Source organism: Acomys minous (assembly GCF_964271855.1).
Source record: "Acomys minous genome assembly, chromosome: 1".
In the NCBI taxonomy this organism is placed as follows: Eukaryota; Metazoa; Chordata; class Mammalia; order Rodentia; family Muridae; genus Acomys; species Acomys minous.
Window position 1 is genome coordinate 154662768 of NC_140483.1, and position 25466 is coordinate 154688233.

At 50.5% G+C, this 25466-nt stretch overlaps 2 long non-coding RNA genes and 1 pseudogene across 3 annotated transcripts; 2 read left to right on the forward strand and 1 right to left on the reverse strand.

Moving 5' to 3' along the window:
- The first annotated feature begins 1675 nt into the window (after positions 1–1675).
- LOC311606854 (N-alpha-acetyltransferase 50-like) lies at positions 1676–2968 on the forward strand (annotated as a pseudogene). The gene is made up of 2 exons: positions 1676–1702; positions 2379–2968. The product of its transcript is annotated as an N-alpha-acetyltransferase 50-like (transcript).
- Positions 2969–15900: 12932 nt separating this feature from the next.
- LOC311581138 lies at positions 15901–19597 on the reverse strand. The gene is made up of 3 exons (XR_014773660.1): positions 18843–19597; positions 18399–18474; positions 15901–17101 (listed from the first exon to the last, which is right to left on the reverse strand). It is a non-coding gene; the product is annotated as an uncharacterized lncRNA (long non-coding RNA).
- A 312-nt stretch (positions 19598–19909) lies between these two features.
- Positions 19910–23692, forward strand: LOC311581197. Its single transcript, XR_014773693.1, has 3 exons — positions 19910–20232; positions 20601–20676; positions 21976–23692. It is a non-coding gene; the product is annotated as an uncharacterized lncRNA (long non-coding RNA).
- Positions 23693–25466: the final 1774 nt, after the last annotated feature.

Consider the following 25466-nt stretch of genomic DNA (forward strand, 5'->3'; position numbering starts at 1 on the left):
CTCCATAATTCCCCATGCTGCCTGAGGGGTGGGTGAAGTCCAGTGTGGATGCCAGTGTCCATGAGAGGACGCACACGGTGGGTGGGGCAGTGGCACAGCATACATAGTAGTACATCCCTTTAAATGTCTCTCTTGCTCCAAATTCTGCATCATATGGGAAACAGTCTACTCTCTCATGTCTCATTTCCAACTAAAGAGACCTTAGAAACTGGACAATGCCCAGGACAAATTACCAAGGAAAGAGCGGTTTGGTGTTTTTTTGTTTTTTGTTTTCCTGTGTTGGGGATTGAACTCGGTGCCCTGCACATGCTAGGCAGGTTACTCTACCAACTGGGCTACATTCTAATGCTATAAAGTTGCTTTTCCGCTCTTTTCTTCTCTGTCTCTCTGTCTCTGTCTGTCTCTGTCTCTGCCTGTCTCTGCCTGCCTGTCTGTCTGTCTGTCTGTCTGTCTGTCTGTCTCTCTCTCTCTCTCTCTCTCTCTGTGTGTGTGTGTGTGTGTGTGTGTGTGTGTGTGTGTGTCTGGGGATTGAACCCAAGGTCTACTGAAAGCTATGACCGCAGATCTTTTCTTTTATATTGGGAATGGTTTGCTGAAATTTCCATCTTGGCCCTGAAAGAGCAATGAAGTTTCTAGAATGTGGGGGCCATTACTGAGGAGAGGGGATCTCTGAGAGACACATTGCCCAAGATTCATCTGAAACACTTCATGGACATGAGATATTCTTTCCTTGAGGACATTGTTTTATAGGATAACTGGATGGCAGAGGAGTGGTAATGGCAGAGGGTTCCATGTCCTGAAGAGCCCAGGGATGGGACAGGGAAGGCACAGAGTTTGCCCAGTCACTTATCCATGAGCTAGCTTCTAAAATTGCAAACAAGATGTTCAGATCAGTTTGCAGCCTGTGTCTATCAAACCAGGAGATGAAAACACAAATCTCACCCATGAGTTTGATTCCAAGGACCCAGAAGCCTACGCAGCAACCAGTGAGAACCTGGTGGCACTCAGAGGAAGGATAGCAGGCTACCAAGAAGAGACTTGATACGCTATGAGCATATACAGGGGGAGGAGGTCCTCCTCAGTCACAGTCATAGGGGAGGGGAATAGGGTGAAAGCGGGAGGGAGGGAGGGGTGGGAAGATACAAGGGATGGGATAACAATTGACATGTAATATGAATAAATTAATAAAATATATTTTTAAGAGAGAATCTAGGTTAAAAAATAAAGGTCTTGCTGGTGATGGCGGCAGCAGCTTTTGTTTGGTTGGTTTTTTGAGACAGGATTTCTCTGTGTCACCCTGGACTCACTTCGTAGACCAGGCTGACCTTAAACTCACTTTGATCTGCCTGCCCCTGCCTCTCACTGCAGGGATTAAAGGCATGTGCCACCCTCTAGACTGCAGAGATTAAAGGCGTGTGCCAGCATGTCGGGCAGATGGTGGCACACGCCTTTAATTCCTGCAGTCGAGAGGCAGGGGCAGGCAGATCAATGTGAGTTCAAGACCAGCCTGGTCTACAGAGAGAGTTCCAGGACAGCCAAAGCTGTTTAACAGAGCAACATTGTCTTGAAAAACCAAAACAAAGTTTAAAACTAAAGGTCTTGAAGGTCACAGAGCAGTGGTGGGTCTGACTGGCCGCAGCTGCAGGCGGGAGCAGTGTGTCCTGTGTGCACGTGCATGGCGGCGGCGGCAGCGGCGGCGGCGGTGACAACAGATTTCCCCGTGTCTCCCTCACGGCCTCAAGGCTTGGCTTGGCTTTAGTGGCCTTCTCCACCTCTCAGCACTCTTCCTTCAGCCAAGAGGCCAGTGTGTAGGGTTGAGTGGCCTGAGCTAGGGCGGCGGAGAGCTCTCGGCAGTGAGGACCGCAGCATTGGTGGTGGCTGTAGTGACAGCCTCAGCAGGCCGGAAAGATGAAAAGTAGTGTTGGACCCTAGAGTCCACTCGGGTGGGGGGGTCGTCGCGAGAGGCCACTCGAGAACCACAGTGTTGATGTAAAGGCACAAGGTTTATTGTTGATGGGCGTCAGGGGGCCTCACTCACTCAGGAGGGAGGGAGAAGGCATGGGAGGAGGCACACCCCGAGTCACTGTTAGAGACTTTTTAAAGGCTAAAACCGCAAAGGTTAGGAGGGGCTACTTGTCCTATGTTAGGATTGGCTCTGGTGGTCTCTAAGGGTGCTTGTCTAAATGTTACTGGCTATTACAGGGAGGGGTGTTGGGGAGTTTCCAGAGAATTTCCAGATGGTAATTGTTTACCTTAGTTGAAATTGTTTGTCTCGGTTGGCCACCTTGATCTTAGAAACTGAAGCTGAGCTGGCCTTTAATTCTTTTTGGGTCATTTTCCCAAGCTAGCCTGGGTCACGTTCCCAGGCCGGCTGAGAGAGAGGGCCTTACAGTAGCCGGCTCCTGCTGGGAGATGTGACACCACACAATATTAATCAGTTGAAGAGATTGAACCAGGTCATCTTTCCAGTCAGCTATAATGATAAATTCTACAAGGATGTGCCAGAGGTTGGCGATCTAACAGAACTTGGGTGTTTCGAGGATACAGCTGTAGGTGCAGTGTGCTGCAGGGTGGAACATTCACAGAATCAAAAGAGACTTTACATCATGACATTAGGATGCCTTGCACCTTACCAAAGACTAGACATAGAAGCTAAGATGCTAAATCGTGTCCTAAACATCTGTGGGAAAGATGGCACTTTCGACATCTGTGTGTCCATCCAGATCAGCAATGAGTCAGCAATTGACTTCTACAGGAAGTTTGGTTTTGAGATCATTGAGACGAAGAAGAAATGCTATAAAAGAATAGAGCCTGCAGATGCTCATGCGCTTCAGATAAACCTCAAAGTCCCATCTGGTCAGGGTGCAGAGACACAAAAGACAGACCACTGAACAAATTACAAATGTACTTTATTGCACTTGCATGTCACCAAATAAAAGAAAGACCCATTGGTCCTCTATTGTTTTAAAATTATCTGTATTATCAGTAGGCCCAGCGAGCAATCAATTAAGACACTGGGCAGGGCAAGGCAGATATCAATCCTCTAAATCGCCTCCCATAGTGAGGCAGGCATGGGATCCCTGTCTCAATCCCATGCCATCTGCTTCTAATAACTTCTATCAAATAACCTCCCATCTATAATCCCAAATACTTGCTAATGTTCTTCATCTGAGCCGGATTCCCCATCTATGCCGGCCATGTGCTTCTCCTCCAGCTAACCCATGGCGGTCTTCCTCTCTTCCCTTCAGGTCTCTCTCCTTTCTCATGGTGGTCTCTTCTTCTTCCCAGAATTCCTTCCTCTCCTAGCCCCACCTATCTCCTGCCCTGCCCAAGTGGGATGGATTTTTATTAAGCAAAAGGTTGGTCAGAGACAGCTAGCAGTAATTAGCATCAACATACATCAGACCATCCCCCAACAGTCTCGCCCCCCCCCCCTTTTCTTCAGCTTTCCTCACTTATTATTCCTCCTTTCTTTCCTCCTAAAGTTGTTACTTGCCCTGACCAGCGGGGGTTCGACTAAAGCTCGGGAGGAGAATCATCTGTATGAGGGACAGAACACAAGATACAAAGAAGGAGAGCAAGTCTAAATGTTGATCAAGTTCTCAAAATTTATTTTTCAGGAAGCAGTTTTTATAAGACAGGAGACAGAGAAGCATATTGCTATGGCAACCCAGCTGCAGGCTATATCAAAACACAGGGAATTCCAGGCAGGGTCATAACATTCTGCCACACAGAATATCTTGCTCTATCTTTGTCTGGTCTAACTGCTAAACCATAACAGGGTCAGCTAGTTTCTGGTAAAAGGCAAGCTCTGGGAGAAACAGAAACTTAAAGGTGCAGAATTGGACAAGATGACTGAACATTGGGCCATATGGCCTACTGTCCCCAACAGTTAATACTTCCAAGGACTCTTAAAAATGACCATGTTTGGATGGTTTCAGTTCTGTTTATTTTTGTAAGGTGGTTGGATTGAAGGAAGGAGGAGACAGATCTGTATAGTTTCACAGTTGAGGTGTCCCCCAAAATTTGGTGTCAGATAATTTGAAATTTTTAGCTGATTTAAAAAACAAAACAGAACATCCTTTCAACTGAAGGAAAGAATCACACTACAATATTATTTATTTCAGAAGACAAAAGGCAGCAGCAGTGTCTTCTTCTCTTCACAGCAAGCTTAGTGCATTTGTGGTACTTTGCGTTTTACAGACTCTGTGGGATGCTAATCTCTGACATTGCCTTTACTCTACCTTTAGTCCTCTGAGCACCCTCAGGAGTTGGACCACTGTTACCCTTGTGAGAAATACCAAGCTTTTTTAGGTTTATAAAGCAATTTTTCCTCTCAGATAGGCAGGGCAGTTTGTGTAGGTAGTATTATACTTTGATCAAAATATTTTAGTTAAATTGCTTTTTCCCCCCTGATAAGTGGATTTCTTGTTGGCAGGGGCTATTTTATTTTATTTTTTTCTTCTTTCCTGCTGTTAATCCTGTCACTACAGGCATTAAGTGGTAGAATGTGGACTGGTGAAATGAACTGTTTTAATAGCCCAGCTAGAGATATGGCTTCTAACTGACCTAAAGAAGATGGTTATAACTGATTTTTTTCCTCCTGTTTTTCAGTAAGTCCAATAATAGTGTAACCTTATAAATGGAGTTATGTTCTTATAAATCAATACTCCTAAATAAGCCTGAAGTGAGTGTTTTCTCTTGGACACACAGAATTACATAAAAAGCTTAGATGGACTTGTAACACATTAAGTGTGTTTAATGTCAACTAATACAGGTTGCTAAAAGTGTGACCATTGAGCATTTGATAATATATGGAAGAATTTCTAGACAATATTTTTGAAAATAACATTGTTATGCTATTGCTTAGCTGTTGGAGAACATCCCCGATTTGCTTGTACTCTGTGCCTACAATATTGAGTTTAAAGATTAGGAATGAGAGGAACCAACAGACAAATTTCTACTATTCTTGGAACTGTAGAAGTAAAACTGTGTTAAAGCAAATATTACTATGACTTCCAGCTGACAGGTTTGGTTAAGGCCAAACCATTCTTAGGCACACTAGGAGTGGCTCTAATGGGTTGAGAACTGTAATATGGAGACATGTGAGATACTTTTCCTCACACTGTCCCATCTCAAATACATGGAATTTTTTAGGTTGTCAGTAGTCATCAGTGGCTCAAGAAAATGTTCTCATTAGACTTTTAAATCAGTACAGTGTGTGTGTTTTTCTTTCATTTAATTTTAAAAAGAAGTTTAATACATCCTTTTAGTAAAATTGTGGTACGAAAGTCTCATTTCCAAATAGGTTAAATGATAAAATTATCTCACAAGATGTTTATGCACATTTTATAACTTTTTTTAAATTTGAGAATCTGAAAGTATGTAAAGTGGACTTCAGCAGCCTTGAGTGCCAAGAAGAACATAGACAAGGGGAGTGCTTGATGATGGATGGATGGATAGATGGATGGATGGATGGATGGATGGATGGATAGATGGATGGATGGATAGATGGATGGATGGATAGATGGATGGATGGATGGATGGATGGATGGATAGATGGATGGATGGATAGATGGATGGATGGATGGATGGATGGATGGATAAATGGATGGATGGATAGATGGATGGATGGATAGATGATGGATAGATGGATGGATGGATGGATAGATGGATGAATGGATGGATGGATAGATGGAAGGATGGATGGATGGATGGATAGATGGATGGATAGATAGATGGATGGATGGATAGATGGATGGATGGATAGATGGATGGATGGATAGATGGATGGATGGATAGATGGATGGATGGATAGATAGATGGATGGATGGATAGATGGATGGATGGATAGATGGATGGATGGGTGTATAATGTAGTGAAGTTATAGAAACAACATCCTTGTTTCTTGGGTATCAGTTTCCTAGACAGCCCAAATCTAAGCTCAGAAGAAAAGTTTAGTGTCAAGCACTTTTACCTTCATGGATAAGCTTCAGCTTGCTCTTGCCAACAGAAGAGGGCATAAACGATAGAGAGCATTAATTTGTCAACAATTTTGCAAACCTCCAGATAGCAAAATAGATTTTGATATATAAAAGTTTTCTGAGATGGCACTGGGCCTATTTCTATAACCATTCCACTTGGACTATCTGAGTAGTCCTATGAATGTATCCCTCCCTACATGTGGTTATTGAAAACTGAATAGCTGCATCACAACAATTAAGTACGCATAATTTAAAGAGGAGGAACAAATTAATAAAGCTTAAATTGAGAAGGGGAAAGGTCTTATTAACTATGCTAAAGCTTCATTGGCATTTTTAGTGAAAGTGGGGGAGTTTAGTTCATGGCCTTGCAAAGTCGGGGTTGGGGGAGCTGAGAATGCCAGGCATCCTGATTGGCTGCAGAGAATCTTTTTCTGGCTGGGGAGGGTATTTTGTTTTAATCTCCATAATGTAAGCCTCATCCTCCATTTCCTCGCTGGCTGATGTCTTGGGGTTTCTGTTGCTGTGGTGAAATACAATGTCCAAAGCAACTTGGGGAAGAAAGGGTTATTTGGCTCAAACTTCCACATTGTTGTTCACCCCAAGGGCATCAGGACAGGAACTCAACAGGGCCTGAGCTGATGCAGAGGCCATGGAGAGGTGCTGCTGGATGGCCTGGGCATGGGAGAATTAGTGGAGGCTTTGTATCTAGGGGGAACATCACAATGAAGTAGTTGTTTTCTAGAAGCATTTAGACCTTGAAGAAGTCACTGTAGAGTCGTTTTTCTGAACAAGCTTTACGACCTTTGCATGGCTTTAGTCACAAGCTGTGGCTGGCAAACCCATCTCGCATTATTGAGTACCATAAACCGTGCACGGTAAGGGCTGAAGTTGCAAGAGCAAAGTGTTCCTTCAAGAACCACAGAGATTGGATCTGCGTTTTGGTATGAGGAACCTGTTTTATTCTAAAATTAACTTTTGTGTAACAATTTGCTTCTGCAAACTGTTCAGAGTTCAGGCCACAGAGGCTGCTAGTAAAGCCTTCTTACATCCTTGAGAGTCTGACTCTCTTCAGTCGTCCTGAGTGACTCAGAATACCGACAGGCTTGCTTCCCATGACTTGCTCAACCTGCTTTCTAAGAGAAGCAGGCCCACCAGCCCAGGGGAGGAACCACCCACGGTGGGCCGGGCCCTCCCATAGCAACCATCAGGAAGAAAATGTCTTACAGCTGGATCTTATGGGGGCATTTTCTCCATGGGGGAGGGGTCCCCTCCTTTCAGGTAACTCCAGTTTGTGTGTCAAGCTGACAGAAGACTAGGCAGCACAGCTGGTTAATCAGGCGATGGCCCTTGATAAGCAGCAGCGACCAAAAGCAACTTGGGAGGAAAGGGTTTTGTTTTCCCACAGCCTGATCTCAGTCCACCACTAAGGGAAGCCAAGGAAGGAGCAGCACAGCAGGCAGGAACCTGAAGCAGGAACTGAGGCAGAGACCGCGGAAGAGTGCTTCTGTCTGCCTTGCCCCACATCACTTGCTCAGCTACCTTTGTTATGCACTCCAGGGCCACCCACCCAGGGATGGCACTGTCCACAGGGCGATAGGAGCAAAGAATCATCAGTCAAGACAACTGGACTCCAGACACAGCCCACGAGCTGATCTGACCGAGGCACTTCCCCTCCCCACCCCCACAGAGGCTTCCTCTTCCCAGCTGGGTGAAGTTAACAACAACAAAAAAAAACAACAACAACCAAACCACCCAGCACAGGTGGGTACAATCTTTTCTGTTCATTGGCAATGTTGAAAAAAATTCTCAGAGATCACAAAATAGTTGTAAAATAATTATTATACAGCTTCTCTTGAGATAACTCCTCACTTGTTCCTAAAATGTGTGGAATTAGATGTGATTGAATGGGTCGAACTCCCCGTCATTTATCAATACAACACTGCCTTTATTTTGGACCTTGTTCTTTGGAAATAAGCCCTTTTATTTAATGCACAGTAAATGGCTCTGGGGAAAAGCAGGTTTCCTGACACATTAACATTTGGTGTGGCTTCTACTATGGGTTCACATTAAGGAGTTTGAACTTTTTACATTTTTTTTTCACGATACAAACTTCATCCCCTAAAACTTGCCTTTCAAGGATACATGATTGAAAGCGCAGATGTCACACATGAAAACCTTAGGTGAATGATGAAGGGCTGGGCTTGTTCCACCTTATGCAATTGTAAATGGCCATCTGCAAGAGCAGACGCTGCATTTGGAGGAACCCTGTGTGTTTCAGGGCCGCCAGGATGGGATGGCACTCTGGACCACACGACTACTAGACCTCCACCCAGTGCAGCCACTATGGCCCCAAACATGGCTTTCTCTGTTAGTCAAGTATTCACCATGATGATAGACTCAATCTGACATCACTCACCACAGTTCTAAGGAAGGTGTGCTCTACTAGTTGCTATGGTAGCAGTACTGATTACACTCAAAGGCAGCTGTGATGCCCCACCAGAAAATAGACAAATTATTTTTCTTAAAATTGGTAAGAAAGCATCATTTTGCCATTTGCTTTGTCTTAGACTCTACATACAATGGCTTCCAGCAGAAAAGTAACTCCTGTGCCACTATACATAGGGGGAACAAAGAATTACCCTTGGCAAGCATCACCTGTAGAGAAGGCCCCCTTCCCACAGGTCCTACACACACACACACACACACACACACACACACACACGAGATGAAGGTTTTCAATCTTCAGATTTTCGGTTCTACCAAGACGGGAAGTGATCCAGGATAGAAAGATGAGCAATTGTAGTGGCTTGGCTTTAAAAGGTCTGAAGAGGGATGGGGCTCTGCTCCTTGTCCCTGTTTTTAAATTATCTATATTATCTGTAGGCATGGCTAGCAATTAATTGAGACACTTGTTATATTTTAAAATAGCCTTAGGTAACCTGGAGCAGGGCAGACATTAATCCTTTCAACTACTTCCACTAGTGGGGCAAGTATGTGATACCGGCCCACATCCCATGCCATCTGCTTCTAATAACTTCTATCAAGATTCCTCCCATCCATAATCCCAAATACTTGTTAATGTTCCTCAACTGGGCTAGATTCTCATTCTCCCCGGCCATGAGCTTCTCCTCCATCTAACCCATGGTGGCCTTTCTTTTTGCAGTGGTCTTTCTTCTTTTCCTTCTTCCCAGAATTCCTTTCTCTCTCTTTGGATCCTTAGACACACCTGTATAGCCTCTGCCCTGTCCAGGTGGGATGGATTTTTATTAATCAAAAGGTGGGTCTCAGAGCCAGCCAGCAGTAATTAGCATCAAAATACATCACACCATCCAACAAAAAACCCTTATCTTCTTTTACTGATAAGAGGGCAGGAGACTTCAGACACCAGATGCCTCTGGCAAGGACCAAGTGGTTCACCAAAGACTATAGTAAAGTAGTCTCACTTGGGGTCAGATGAGATTCCCAGCAGTGCCTCATTCACTGGTGTCCAGGAAAGTGTGGTGGTTTCAATAGGAATGAACCCCATAAACTCATGTGTTTCAAATGCTTGGCACATAGGGAGTGGCATCATCAGGAGGTGTGGCCTTGTGAGTGGGTGTGGCCTTGTTGGAGGAAGTATGTCACTGTGGGGGCGGGCTTTGAGGTCTAATATGCTCAAGTTACACCTGGTACTGAGACAGTCTCCTCCTGGCTGCCTGCACCTTCCCCAGCACCATGTGTGCCTGGATGCTGCCACACTTCCCACCATGATGATGACAATGGACTAAACCTCTGAAGCTGTGAGCCAGCCCCAAGTAAGTGCTTTCCTTTATAAGAGTTGCCGTGGTCATGGAGTCTCTTCACAACGATAAAACCCAAACTAAGACACATAGTAGTTAGGACGTGCTTACTTAAGGCTAAAATGATATTCCCTTATCTTCCCAGCATTCCCCCTCCTAGGCCTTGATAATGCCCTTCACGGCTTTGTTAACGGAGAACAGTTATTACAGCTTTGGTACATATTGCACACACTTTAAGCAGTGTTGGAGAGAAATGGTTTCCTAGCGCCCTGTGTAGATGCAACGAGAGCCATCAAGATCTTCTAGTTCCCTTTGTAAAGACACCCACGGTTCCCCCCACGCTGGCCCTAAGCAGTCTGTGGTACTATTGCTTACTGGAGCCTTTTCACATTTTAAGTAAATCCAATTCAACTCCACGGACACACGTTTCTCCATTATAGCCATGCATCTCGCTTTTGCCTGAGTATGGGTGTGGAAGCCTCTGTTGACAGTGACACTAAGGAACTGAGTTTGGGCACAGGGGAGTGAGCTGGAGAGATGGCTCAGCAGTGAAGAGCACTTGCTGCTCTCTCAGAAGACTTCAGTTTAGATCCCCACATTAGGTAGTTTACATCCAGCTTTAAATCCAGGGATCTGATACCCACTTCTGACCTAAACTGACACACGAACACACACACGAACACACACACACACACACACAAACACACAAACACACACACAGTATCGTTTCCAAGGGGAATTAAAGTTTCCTTATTTAAAAAGGAATGAGACACTGTCTCAAACAATTTTTTATACAACGCCAAGGCCTTTTCTTGTATAATTGTATGTTTTAAAAGATGTGTCTGTGTGTGTGTGTTTTACCTACATATATGGTATAAACCTGATGCCCAAGGAGGTCAGGTCCTTAGAAGTAGACCTACAGATAGTGTTAAGCACAATGTAGTTGCTGGCAACAGAGCCTGGGTCCACCAGGAGAGCACCCTGTTCTTAATCCCTGAGCCATCTTCCCAGGCATAATTGCATTTTCATTAGAGAATATCATTTTTATCTATGACCAGAAACAACAATGAAACTCTCAGAGGACACTTCCGGAACCTTCAGTATTTCCTGTTGATGACATCATATCCCTCTTCAAGTCAGACTTTCAATCATGATGTTGGGCAGTGAAAATGCTTAAGTTTTTTATGATAAAATTTTAAAAATTCCACAGTTTCCCAATCTAAAGACACTGTGATAACACTCGAAAATAAGCATTCTCATGAGACATACGGATCTTTTAGCTTTGTGTTTAAAACACATGAATAAAGAGACCCTCACAGAATAAAGAGACCCTCACAGAAGCCAAACACATAGCAATCTTGGAGCTGCATACCAGGAACTAAGTGTAATCCAGGAAAGCCGGCCCAGACTGTGCATTTTTAATACCAATTAATTTTACAGCTTGGAGACAATGTATATGCCAAAGCAGAGAACACATTGCAGCTATGTGGACCCGTGAATCTGCAATGTGAATGTTAAGTGGGAGAAAGAATGAAGGTTCCAGAGCATCACAGGATTCAGCACAAAGTTGGGCCCCCCAAGGGCACCATGGGAGTTCAGCCCCAGAACCAATCCCAGTCAATCACATCATCAGAACACAATGCAGGGAAGAGATTAGAAGCCACCAGCCCTCCAGAGCTCAGCTTCACCCTGTCCTCCGTCCAATGGACAAGAAAACAATCCCCCTGCCTCTGACTGGGGTTCAGACAGACTCTGCCACTGAGGAGCTCTAGGTCATGAGTCTGCCCTGTTGCCCACACAGCTGTGGTATCTGCCGCAGCTCAGGCCACAACTTCACAAACAGTAGCTCTCACTCTTGTTCCTGGTTGGACCCAGAGTGTGGCCCTGGCAGGGAGCCAGTCATCAGCTCCTCTGGTTCCCTTTTCTGTGACACACGAATGGTGCCCTCTGTGCCAGAGTGTGACATGGAGCACCAAATGCACCGCAGGAGGGAAGAACGGGACTCACAATAAAATCTTGCTGAAGGGGTTGGTGGGAGCCTCAAGACACAGGCGCCCACCACAGAGCAGTCACAATGACTGACCACAGGAGGCGCTACAGGCCTCAGCACACAGGTCCACACCCCACAGAAAACACTCATATGAATACAGGAGGCCCGACGGCTATGGAGGCCTGGGTCGTGACAGGAACAGACCTAGCCCACGTGTCTGAGTGTGAGCCTACTGTCCGGCCAGTTCCTACAATTATTCTGAATGTGTGATAGTACATCCAGGTTTTAAAAAATTGTTACTTTAGGAACACCCACACCCAGATCGAGATGCAGACAGAGGTCCTTGAGAAATCTGATGTGATCCAAGGAGCACTATCTTGGGGAGGAGGAGGACGACGAGTAGCGGCTGTCACGCTCACAGGGAGCACAGGAGAATTTAAGCGCGAGGATGCTGGAGAGGGTGTGTGTGCACACAGGGGACCTTCACATCTCAAAATGGAGTGAGGAGTCTGTGGGGGCAATGATGAATGACCTAGGACTGAGGGCCACGGGGTGACTTTCAGAGCATAGGCCCGTCGTTGTCGCTTTAGGAGTTCTCGCTGTGACCCACCCTCCAGGGAGAACCACCCCATGCTTCTCTTGCTCTCTCGAGAACACAGAGACAGATATAAGGGGCGGTGGGGAGGGTCTGTTCCCATGACATTACTCAGTCATGAACTATGGTCCCTTCCTGTATAAGCCCCTGGTGTGTGCACAGGCTGTCCTGGCCCCTCCCAGAGTCCTCAGGAGGACAGCAAACACCCTCCTCCATCACTCTGCACACTCCCTTAAAGCAGGCCTTCTGCACACCTGCACTGGGCTGCAAGCAGGCAAGCCCCAGCTACCCTCCTGCCTCCATCCCTCTGCAGCTGTGCTTGCAAGAGTGGCTAGTAGGGATGCTGGCCACAGCACAAGGGCAAGGGGACCCGAGACGCAGTCCTGAGGAGCAGGGAGCAGCAGCACTAACCCCTGAGCCCGAGCCACCTCTTCAGCCCTTCCTTGGTTTACATTTCTGTGAGGGGTGGGCATAGACCTTCTGCCACGGGACAGGATTCAGGAGCTTCCAATTGGCCAAGCAGGTTGACAACAAGAACCAGACATTAAGGGGAGCCCAGGCAAGGCCCAGAGAAGCCAGGGACACAGTGTCTCTTCTTTCCTCCCTCTCCCCGACTGCCTGAAGCAGGGACTTTTGGAACTCAGGGAAAGCAAGCAAATGCCCTCAGAGAAAGAGATCTGGTGAAGCAGAAGAACGCAGAGGCAGCTGGGCAAGACAGAAGCCAGGCTCACGTGTGCAGAGGCCTTGGGACTCCAAGCCTGGTGGGGACGGCCCCGGCCTCAGCCCTGAAGCTTGGCCTGAGCCCCTGGTGAAGAGCTGCCTTGAGGGGCTTCAGGGGGCCACGCAGCCAGCACCGTCTAAAGAGCTGACCGAGCTCGCCCAGCACATGACGGTTCTTTTCTTCTCCCTGGCTGCCACTCAACACCTCCAGCTCTGGGAGAAGCCTGGCAGGAGGCAAGGACTTACAAGGTCAGACATTGTCTTCTAGGTGGCAGAGAAGTAGGAGCACCAGGAAATCTTTGGGCCTGTGCCACCTGGCCCAGGACAGTTATCAGAGGAAATCTGATCTGCTCCCAACTAGAGGGAGTGGTACAACTTCTTTGGAAAGTGACTTTAGCAGCAGTTACAGGCAGAGCTCAGGCCTGAGAGGAGTGACCACACAACTGGACGCTCCATCCTGCAAGAGGCTGAAGAGAACCTGAGCCTCATAACTCAGTCAAGGGGAGCGGCTTTTAAGGCTGCCCTGTGTGCTCCAAGGCACCCTGCCCAGCAGCTGAGGCCCCCGTTGTCACCGCATCCACTTAACCCCCATCCCACATACGCCACCCCTGGACTTCGCACTCCCAGTCCAGAGGCCACGGGCACAATGCGGAGCCTCTTCTTCCTGAATGGGCCGCTTACTTTAGGACATGCCTTGCCCTAGAGTTGGTGTCCCTCCAAATTCCTATGTTGCAACCTAATTTCCACTGTGAGAAAAGGCACAGGGTTTGTGTAGAGGACACACACCCCGTTCATGAACGTGACCCGTGTCCTCTAGAGGAGGGCCAGCGGGTGCCCTCTTCACCCTCTGCCTGTGGAACCCAGCTCCGAGGTGCTGGTCATGAGCTGCGGGCTCGCACCAGGCCATCTGTCAGGACCTCGCCTTTGGACTGCCCAAGTCCAGAGCTATTGTCAATCAATGTCTGTCCATCTCTGTACTAGGGATTCATCTTTTGCCTTGAACCGGTCATCAGGACCTCACCAGGCAGCACCCACTCTCAGGATCCCACAGGGCACAAATCCTTGCCTATCCAGGGAACAAAGGGCTAAGGGGACAGCTGTCCCTGGGAGGACCTGCCTCCTCCATGGCGCTCAAAGGCTCTGCCAAGGCCCTCTCAAGGTGGAAGAAGAGTGAAAACAAGAGGACTCGCCCAGCAACCCCAGAGGGTTCCTGCAGGCCAAGAGGGAAGGAGGCATCCTGCCAAGACAGGGCAGGGGATCCTGGGAGTGGCCCCAGAGCGGCCTTTGCTTCAGCGGCTTGACCGCTGACAAGGAGAAAGGGAAGCAGGAGAGGCTCGCCACTTGCCTCACAGTGATCCGGGCACAGAGCTCTGTCTATGGAGGAGTGATGTGACTCAGGAGTGCGAGCCGACCGACGGCTTGCTGAGCACATCTCAACTTCTCAGACCCACAGAGAGGGCTTTGCTGTGGTCAGTGCAAAGAAAGCATCTCCCTAAACATAGATGCAAGGCCCAGGCAGGGACCACAAACCGAAGTTCCCATGGGCACGCAGGTAGGGGATGAAGCTCATGGACATGCAGAAGTTTATAATAGGGGCGTTAGCTCCAAGATGCCAAGGCGAGCAGCGCAAAGACGATGTGTGGGAGGCACCACGATGGCCGCCGCCAGGCTCTCTTGCCCGCTTTGGGGAGTCTCCTTGCCTAAGCGAGCACTCAGCAGACTGGGAAAGCAGCCCAGGCCTTGCCTGTACCTCCATCAAAGGAAACCAGAAAGGGCTTTAGGCTCTAAACCAGAGGGACGAAGGTGTGTCAGGGTCTTCACACCCACGCGGGAGAGAAGGAGTGCCAAAATTCCTCCTGCCAGGTATTTCAGGGGCTGCCAGCATGGTCCTGTCACATGAGCAGTCGGATGTGGCCTGTCGGCATAGCCACGGAAATCAGGATGCAAGGTCAGCAGTTGGAGTCCCTGTTGGCCTGCAGAGATGCTCTCCGTTAGCATCCCTATGGCATCTTGCTCCCTGGCCCTTCCGAAGGCAGGTTGTGCCACAGCACCGTGCCATGTCACATTGACTCTGACCTTAGCAGAGGCATTCGAGCACCCTCAGTGGATCCCGACAAAGGTCAGTTTCTCATGCCATTTACCATGCCTGAGCTGGCTGCAGTCCCCCAGTCCGCTGGGGGACCCAGGCTCAGCTGCTCCAGGACTTCCCCTGGTCCCAACCAGCAAGACCTAAACCACCACAGCTGTCCCAGGGACCTGTCTTAACCCCTGCCCGCCTGCCTCCCCGCCCTCCCCCCCCCCCAAGATTGGCTTGGGGACTGAGGCTTCCTGGCATTTCACAACTACCCATTTCTAGGCTCCTTTGTTGCACCTGCTCAGAGGCCCGACTGTTAAAATGCTCCATCCCCTTTTCTCGCTATCCACCCAAAGTAGAAAAGAAGGACTGAGCAGTGCTTACAGGTTGCCTCAGAGGCCAATGAACCAAAGACCAGGGACTACGACCTAGACGAAGCTCTGACACCTGCCTGCCTCCCCCACCCCACCCCCGCACCTTAGGTCTTAGAAAGCAGTGAACAGGTGAGCCAGGACCAGGAGTGCTGAGGCCTGCTCCCTTAGGAACTGCCTAGCACCTTCCAGGTGGGGAAAGATACACAGCTCCTTATCTCCTGGAGCAGAGGGTCATCTGAGCTCCAGGACCACGCATTCACAGTGGCGGGGCCAAAAGGGCCTCTGGTGGCAGACCCTGACCGCCAGTGTCCATGGCTTTGGGCCATCCTGCCTGGGGCACAGCCAACTCCACAGCGGGGGGGGGGGGGGGGGGGGCCCAGGCTGAGCTCAGCTCTCCCTGTGTGCCAGGTGTCCACCAGGACAGGAGAGAGGAGGTTTCTGGCTCTGTGATGTATGGCAGACAGGACCCAGGGAGGCCTGGCTTGGCCTCGTCAGCAGGCTCTTAGGCCACAGAGTGGGCTCCAGGGTCCCTTCAACATGCAAAAAGGAAAAGAAAAAAAGGAAAGACTCCCCCAGAACACACCTCTCCAGACCCAAGAAAAGTAGGACCTCCCCGGGGGAGGTGTGAGAGGACCACAGATGTGAACTCCAGGCAAAGCCAGCCAACCAGCTGCTGTTCAGAACACTAACAAGAGAGAGGCCTGTCAGGGAGCCTTTGCTCTTCTTGCCTTTCCAACAGGAGGGCTTAGCTGTAGTCATGGGAAGACAGCAAGGATGCCAACCACAAAGCAGGAAATGAGGAGGAAATGACATCATCGCTATGAGCAAGGAATCTCAACACAGTCACACGAGGTAGGCAGGCACCCTTCTAAGCCACTGCTGCGGAGACTCCAGTCCCCGGCGGGAAGATCACACCACCAGACCTAGGAGTGGGACTGAGGTCCCCACCAACCCAGAGCAGAAAGGAGAGGGTCTAGAAGGGCCACAGGTCTCCAGTGTCATGTGAACAAGTGGCCAGCGAGCACAGGGCCCTGGGCTGAAGGGCGCAGGCCCAGGAACACGCTGGGCACCAAGGATCTGGCATGCCTGCAGCACAGCGCTTTATGTGGTGGCCAGGCCCTCCTGCTGAGGCCATGTGCAGACCAAGGGAAGCACCTTCGGTAGGATGTCCACGGCGGCTGGAACATCACTCTCTAGCCGACCTACAGCATCAGCCAGCCTTAGTGAGCACAGGACTTCAGTGGGACAGGGTGCATGGGTAAATGAGGCAGAGTGGGCGTGGCTTCAGAGAGCGGTCACCTGGTGGTCCCTTCAAGGACACTGTAGAGTGCAGTGGCTCAATCTTGGCTCCGGTGGGTGTGTCTCTTCTCTTGGGGCACACGGGCGATGCCTGAATCAGGGGACCTTCCTTTGGGCGCGCGGCTCAGGTCTTCCTCCCCTCCAGTCCTCACGACTCACAGAAAATGCTTATCTTCCGTGCTAACAGCTTTCCTTAATGGTTCCGGAGGCCGCTGGACCCTTTTCCTGCTTGGCAGAGTCCTGGCAGCACTCTCTGTGGACAGAGCTCACAAAACACAGGTGGGCCCTGGGTAGACAGATACACACCACAAGCAGACAGACAGACAGACAGACAGACAGAAGACACATCAGTAAGCACTCTCGGATGGCTCTCTTACTGGGTTTATCCTATCTGCGTCATCATCTTCCCTAGCGGTCAAGGTTCTCCATGGGGCGAGGGTTTTACACCCAATGCTCAGGTCTCCAGAATGTGTGTGTATGACCTGTCTCTACACTGCCCCCCCCCCAGGTCCTCCTTGTCGATTCCCTGCATGGTCCACCATCGCCTGTTAACCCCATCCCCCCCCCACCCCCCCACCCCCCCTGTAGAACCTGGCTCTCCGGCTTGTTTCCTAATTTTAGAGTTCAGAAATCCCACAACAGCTGTGGCCATTTCTCTGGGGAGAAAGTGTCCCTGTCGACAAAGATGACGCCATCCCTCATCTTTGTGGGCTTCGGCCCTGTGTGTGTTTCCAGTCAGGGTTTCGCCTCAGCCCGGGCTGGCCTTGTAAGCTCTAGGTCGCCAAGGGTGACACGGCCCTCCTGACCCCATCGCTCCATCTCCTGAATGCATAGACCACAGCTGTGGCCAACCACATCTGCTCTGAAGTGGCTCTGCGGATCCAGCCCGGGGCTTCATGGAGGCCAGCCAAGCAAGCACCCCAGCAGCCAAGCTTGGGCCCATCCCTCTCTTCCCTTTAGGAGTGGAGGCACCTTGTCAGATAGGGTGTCACTCTGCAGGGCTGGCTTGTCTCCCATCTGCAGCTAGCCCCATGGACAGTACTCCTGAATGGCATAGGCTAATAGGAGCCATTCTATTGGACTTTGCGTCAGAGCCTTATTGACTGAGACCTGTTTTCAGTGTGGAGCCAAGGCTAACCCACAATTTCCATTGCTCCTGTCTGCCTCAGCCTTTGAGTAGCTATAAGTACCCAGTCCTGGGGCCCTGGGCTCAGCCTTGGCTTTTAAGGCACTGATCAACAAGTCCTATTCAGAAAAATTGAAAGAGGAGAAAAAAAATGGTGAAATAGACCTTGAGTCATAGTCTCCCACCATTTTTTGTTTTGAGTTTTGGCTTTGTCTTTTCAACCTGGTGTGCAGCCAACTCGTCCCATGCCACCCTCTCAACAATGTTTCTAGGGCAGCTTTCAAACACCAGGGGTGTTTGGGGTAGGGGTGGGGTAGGGGTAGGGGTTAAAAAAGAAAAAACCCTAGACGTTGCCTGTTAGCACTTGTGGAAATCTTTTGCTTTGAAAAGAAAAGTCAACGGTTCCTATTTCAGGGTGTGCAAAATATGAATATTTTGAGGGATACCATGGCCTTACCCAGTCATCACAATACCCTCAAGAGATGAAGGGGTCAGCACGTGGTGGAAGACGATTCTGGAAATTTCCCTTCCCTCTGTAAAGCCACAACGAAGCAAAAGTTAGATTTCTTGCTTTCTAAGTCCCAGGCACCTCTTTCCCGGTGTCTAGAAAGACTGAGCCTTTCTCTTCCCCGACCCCGGTCTGGACTGCTGTGCCCTGGACCTCTGCTGCCGCCTTGATTCTCAACACCGAGGAGGACGGAGGGGCGGTTCTGCCAAAGTCAGAGTCGGGGAAGATGGCGCCTTACGTGTGTGCCCCAAGGCCCTCGCTATCTCTGCCACCACTCCAAAGACTCTGCAGGCAGCCTTCCCTCCGTCCCCCTCGCAGATGTGTGCCCAGGAGCCTGTCTCTCAGCTGGACTAAAGCGCGTTTGCTGCTGGAGAACAGAGGTGATCTAAATACCCAGTTATAAGACGATTCCTCCAAGGCGACGACGACGACGACGACGACTGACTGACTGACTGACCGTTGAAGGCCCACAGGAGCCTGGAAAAGGAAGGGCCGGCTGAGGTGGGGCCGTTGGCATTGTCTGGGCAGATGTCAAGCGGCAACAAACCGAATATTGGCTTGGAAACGAGCCTCTCAGAACTTTTCTCTCACTCCCCACCCTACGAGACTGTTGTCTTTTTGTGAGACTTTCAACAAAAATTCCTGAATTTTCCTCTTCTCACCAAAAATTGGACTAGGAGACGAATCATAAGGGCTTGTTGAGCCCGAGCCTAATCTATGGTAAGTTTGAAACCTGGACACACGCCCTCTGCTGGCCGTTGGTACGCAATGACGTTAGCGTTGTGCTCGCGCATGATTGGTTGTCACCTCCCTTTGTAGGCGTCTTAGGGTTACTATTGCTGTGAGGAAACACCATAACCAAAGCAACTTGGAGAGGAAAGGGTTTATTTGATTGGAGAGCTTCAGGACAGTGGCTCTCTACTGCTTTGAAGCTATGATGTCTTTACCATATAGTCAACAGTGGAGTTGTGATATGGGGAAAATTCTGATTCTCTTGAAGGGAAGAAAGTTTAGAGAAACAAATGCGAATACATGAACGAAATAGTAATTTTCAAATAGACCGCTTTTTCCCGTCACATCTAGTGGATCAGCATGGACTACTTAGACAACATCAATACAAAAGTTCCCAGGATAGTGTCTTCTTTAAAGTGAGGCATAAGAAGTCTGCGTGAGTTAGACATATCTATGTATACTAAAACATTATGAAAGGGAGAAAGGATTCAGTCAAATCTTTGATATTTATATATATATTTACGTGTACGTGTGTGTGTACTTCTTCCCCTCTCTTCTTATCACTCCTCCCCCAAATACTATGAGGGGAAAGGCCAGGAGAATAGAAGAGGTTCCAACAGACCAATCAGGAGGAAGCCCTTATTTATGATTACCTGCCTTCGCTGCGCAGAAACGGCCAGCAGAGGGCGCGAGAGGTCCGGGGGTTAACGGTCGATTCCTAGTCTAGATTCATAAACCAATTGATCCAGGAGGTCACAGCTACCAGAGTAATTCCGTGAGAAAACCACAAAAACCAAGCTGCCTTTGCTGAGGGTTTGAACTTGGGGTGGGATGGTCATCTCTTAGAGTCAGAGTGAGAGAAAAGTTCTGAGAGGCTCGTTTCCAAGCCAATATTCGGTTTGTTGCCGCTTGACATCTGCCCAGACAATGCCAACGGCCCCACCTCAGCCGGCCCTTCCTTTTCCAGGCTCCTGTGGGCCTTCAACGGTCAGTCAGTCAGTCAGTCGTCGTCGTCGTCGTCGTCGCCTTGGAGGAATCGTCTTATAACTGGGTATTTAGATCACCTCTGTTCTCCAGCAGCAAACGCGCTTTAGTCCAGCTGAGAGACAGGCTCCTGGGCACACATCTGCGAGGGGGACGGAGGGAAGGCTGCCTGCAGAGTCTTTGGAGTGGTGGCAGAGATAGCGAGGGCCTTGGGGCACACACGTAAGGCGCCATCTTCCCCGACTCTGACTTTGGCAGAACCGCCCCTCCGTCCTCCTCGGTGTTGAGAATCAAGGCGGCAGCAGAGGTCCAGGGCACAGCAGTCCAGACCGGGGTCGGGGAAGAGAAAGGCTCAGTCTTTCTAGACACCGGGAAAGAGGTGCCTGGGACTTAGAAAGCAAGAAATCTAACTTTTGCTTCGTTGTGGCTTTACAGAGGGAAGGGAAATTTCCAGAATCGTCTTCCACCACGTGCTGACCCCTTCATCTCTTGAGGGTATTGTGATGACTGGGTAAGGCCATGGTATCCCTCAAAATATTCATATTTTGCACACCCTGAAATAGGAACCGTTGACTTTTCTTTTCAAAGCAAAAGATTTCCACAAGTGCTAACAGGCAACGTCTAGGGTTTTTTCTTTTTTAACCCCTACCCCTACCCCACCCCTACCCCAAACACCCCTGGTGTTTGAAAGCTGCCCTAGAAACATTGTTGAGAGGGTGGCATGGGACGAGTTGGCTGCACACCAGGTTGAAAAGACAAAGCCAAAACTCAAAACAAAAAATGGTGGGAGACTATGACTCAAGGTCTATTTCACCATTTTTTTTCTCCTCTTTCAATTTTTCTGAATAGGACTTGTTGATCAGTGCCTTAAAAGCCAAGGCTGAGCCCAGGGCCCCAGGACTGGGTACTTATAGCTACTCAAAGGCTGAGGCAGACAGGAGCAATGGAAATTGTGGGTTAGCCTTGGCTCCACACTGAAAACAGGTCTCAGTCAATAAGGCTCTGACGCAAAGTCCAATAGAATGGCTCCTATTAGCCTATGCCATTCAGGAGTACTGTCCATGGGGCTAGCTGCAGATGGGAGACAAGCCAGCCCTGCAGAGTGACACCCTATCTGACAAGGTGCCTCCACTCCTAAAGGGAAGAGAGGGATGGGCCCAAGCTTGGCTGCTGGGGTGCTTGCTTGGCTGGCCTCCATGAAGCCCCGGGCTGGATCCCCAGAGCCACTTCAGAGCAGATGTGGTTGGCCACAGCTGTGGTCTATGCATTCAGGAGATGGAGCGATGGGGTCAGGAGGGCCGTGTCACCCTTGGCGACCTAGAGCTTACAAGGCCAGCCCGGGCTGAGGCGAAACCCTGACTGGAAACACACACAGGGCCGAAGCCCACAAAGATGAGGGATGGCGTCATCTTTGTCGACAGGGACACTTTCTCCCCAGAGAAATGGCCACAGCTGTTGTGGGATTTCTGAACTCTAAAATTAGGAAACAAGCCGGAGAGCCAGGTTCTACAGGGGGGGGGGGGGTCGGGTGGGGGGGTGGGGGTTAACAGGCGATGGTGGGCCATGCAGGGAATCGACAAGGAGGACCTGGGGGGGGGGGTAGTGTAGAGACAGGTCATACACACACATTCTGGAGACCTGAGCATTGGGTGTAAAACCCTCGCCCCATGGAGAACCTTGACCGCTAGGGAAGATGATGACGCAGATAGGATAAACCCAGTAAGAGAGCCATCCGAGAGTGCCTACTGATGTGTCTTCTGTCTGTCTGTCTGTCTGTCTGTCTGCTTGTGGTGTGTATCTGTCTACCCAGGGCCCACCTGTGTTTTGTGAGCTCTGTCCACAGAGAGTGCTGCCAGGACTCTGCCAAGCAGGAAAAGGGTCCAGCGGCCTCCGGAACCATTAAGGAAAGCTGTTAGCACGGAAGATAAGCATTTTCTGTGAGTCGTGAGGACTGGAGGGGAGGAAGACCTGAGCCGCGCGCCCAAAGGAAGGTCCCCTGATTCAGGCATCGCCCGTGTGCCCCAAGAGAAGAGACACACCCACCGGAGCCAAGATTGAGCCACTGCACTCTACAGTGTCCTTGAAGGGACCACCAGGTGACCGCTCTCTGAAGCCACGCCCACTCTGCCTCATTTACCCGTGCACCCTGTCCCACTGAAGTCCTGTGCTCACTAAGGCTGGCTGATGCTGTAGGTCGGCTAGAGAGTGATGTTCCAGCCGCCGTGGACATCCTACCGAAGGTGCTTCCCTTGGTCTGCACATGGCCTCAGCAGGAGGGCCTGGCCACCACATAAAGCGCTGTGCTGCAGGCATGCCAGATCCTTGGTGCCCAGCGTGTTCCTGGGCCTGCGCCCTTCAGCCCAGGGCCCTGTGCTCGCTGGCCACTTGTTCACATGACACTGGAGACCTGTGGCCCTTCTAGACCCTCTCCTTTCTGCTCTGGGTTGGTGGGGACCTCAGTCCCACTCCTAGGTCTGGTGGTGTGATCTTCCCGCCGGGGACTGGAGTCTCCGCAGCAGTGGCTTAGAAGGGTGCCTGCCTACCTCGTGTGACTGTGTTGAGATTCCTTGCTCATAGCGATGATGTCATTTCCTCCTCATTTCCTGCTTTGTGGTTGGCATCCTTGCTGTCTTCCCATGACTACAGCTAAGCCCTCCTGTTGGAAAGGCAAGAAGAGCAAAGGCTCCCTGACAGGCCTCTCTCTTGTTAGTGTTCTGAACAGCAGCTGGTTGGCTGGCTTTGCCTGGAGTTCACATCTGTGGTCCTCTCACACCTCCCCCGGGGAGGTCCTACTTTTCTTGGGTCTGGAGAGGTGTGTTCTGGGGGAGTCTTTCCTTTTTTTCTTTTCCTTTTTGCATGTTGAAGGGACCCTGGAGCCCACTCTGTGGCCTAAGAGCCTGCTGACGAGGCCAAGCCAGGCCTCCCTGGGTCCTGTCTGCCATACATCACAGAGCCAGAAACCTCCTCTCTCCTGTCCTGGTGGACACCTGGCACACAGGGAGAGCTGAGCTCGGCCTGGGGGCCCCCCCCGCTGTGGAGTTGGCTGTGCCCCAGGCAGGATGGCCCAAAGCCACTGGACACTGGCGGTCAGGGTCTGCCACCAGAGGCCCTTTTGGCCCCGCCACTGTGAATGCGTGGTCCTGGAGCTCAGATGACCCTCTGCTCCAGGAGATAAGGAGCTGTGTATCTTTCCCCACCTGGAAGGTGCTAGGGAGTTCCTAAGGGAGCAGGCCTCAGCACTCCTGGTCCTGGCTCACCTGTTCACTGCTTTCTAAGACCTAAGGTGCGGGGGTGGGGTGGGGGAGGCAGGCAGGTGTCAGAGCTTCGTCTAGGTCGTAGTCCCTGGTCTTTGGTTCATTGGCCTCTGAGGCAACCTGTAAGCACTGCTCAGTCCTTCTTTTCTACTTTGGGTGGATAGCGAGAAAAGGGGATGGAGCATTTTAACAGTCGGGCCTCTGAGCAGGTGCAACAAAGGAGCCTAGAAATGGGTAGTTGTGAAATGCCAGGAAGCCTCGGTCCCCAAGCCAATCTTGGGGGGGGGAGGGAGGGAGGGCGGGGAGGCAGGCGGGCAGGGGTCAAGACAGGTCCCTGGGACAGCTGTGGTGGTTTAGGTCTTGCTGGCTGGGACCAGGGGAAGTCCTGGAGCAGCTGAGCCTGGGTCCCCCAGCGGACTGGGGGACTGCAGCCAGCTCAGGCATGGTAAATGGCATGAGAAACTGACCTTTGTCGGGATCCACTGAGGGTGCTCGAATGCCTCTGCTAAGGTCAGAGTCAATGTGACATGGCACGGTGCTGTGGCACAACCTGCCTTCGGAAGGGCCAGGGAGCAAGATGCCATAGGGATGCTAATGGAGAGCATCTCTGCAGGCCAACAGGGACTCCAACTGCTGACCTTGCATCCTGATTTCCGTGGCTATGCCGACAGGCCACATCCGACTGCTCATGTGACAGGACCATGCTGGCAGCCCCTGAAATACCTGGCAGGAGGAATTTTGGCACTCCTTCTCTCCCGCGTGGGTGTGAAGACCCTGACACACCTTCGTCCCTCTGGTTTAGAGCCTAAAGCCCTTTCTGGTTTCCTTTGATGGAGGTACAGGCAAGGCCTGGGCTGCTTTCTCAGTCTGCTGAGTGCTCGCTTAGGCAAGGAGACTCCCCAAAGTGGGCAAGAGAGCCTGGCGGCAGTCATCGTGGTGCCTCCCACACATCGTCTTTGCGCTGCTCGCCTTGGCATCTTGGAGCTAATGCCCCTATTATAAAATTCTGCATGTCCATGAGCTTCATCCCCTACCTGCGTGCCCATGGGAACTTCGGTTTGTGGTCCCTGCCTGGGCCTTGCATCTATGTTTAGGGAGATGCTTTCTTTGCACTGACCACAGCAAAGCCCTCTCTGTGGGTCTGAGAAGTTGAGATGTGCTCAGCAAGCCGTCGGTCGGCTCGCACTCCTGAGTCACATCACTCCTCCATAGACAGAGCTCTGTGCCCGGATCACTGTGAGGCAAGTGGCGAGCCTCTCCTGCTTCCCTTTCTCCTTGTCAGCGGTCAAGCCGCTGAAGCAAAGGCCGCTCTGGGGCCACTCCCAGGATCCCCTGCCCTGTCTTGGCAGGATGCCTCGTTCCCTCTTGGCCTGCAGGAACCCTCTGGGGTTGCTGGGCGAGTCCTCTTGTTTTCACTCTTCTTCCACCTTGAGAGGGCCTTGGCAGAGCCTTTGAGCGCCATGGAGGAGGCAGGTCCTCCCAGGGACAGCTGTCCCCTTAGCCCTTTGTTCCCTGGATAGGCAAGGATTTGTGCCCTGAGGGATCCTGAGAGTGGGTGCTGCCTGGTGAGGTCCTGATGACCGGTTCGAGGCAAAAGATGAATCCCTAGTACAGAGATGGACAGACATTGATTGACAATAGCTCTGGACTTGGGCAGTCCAAAGGCGAGGTCCTGACAGATGGCCTGGTGCGAGCCCGCAGCTCATGACCAGCACCTCGGAGCTGGGTTCCACAGGCAGAGGGTGAAGAGGGCACCCGCTGGCCCTCCTCTAGAGGACACGGGTCACGTTCATGAACGGGGTGTGTGTCCTCTACACAAACCCTGTGCCTTTTCTCACAGTGGAAATTAGGTTGCAACATAGGAATTTGGAGGGACACCAACTCTAGGGCAAGGCATGTCCTAAAGTAAGCGGCCCATTCAGGAAGAAGAGGCTCCGCATTGTGCCCGTGGCCTCTGGACTGGGAGTGCAAAGTCCAGGGGTGGTGTATGTGGGATGGGGGTTAAGTGGATGCGGTGACAACGGGGGCCTCAGCTGCTGGGCAGGGT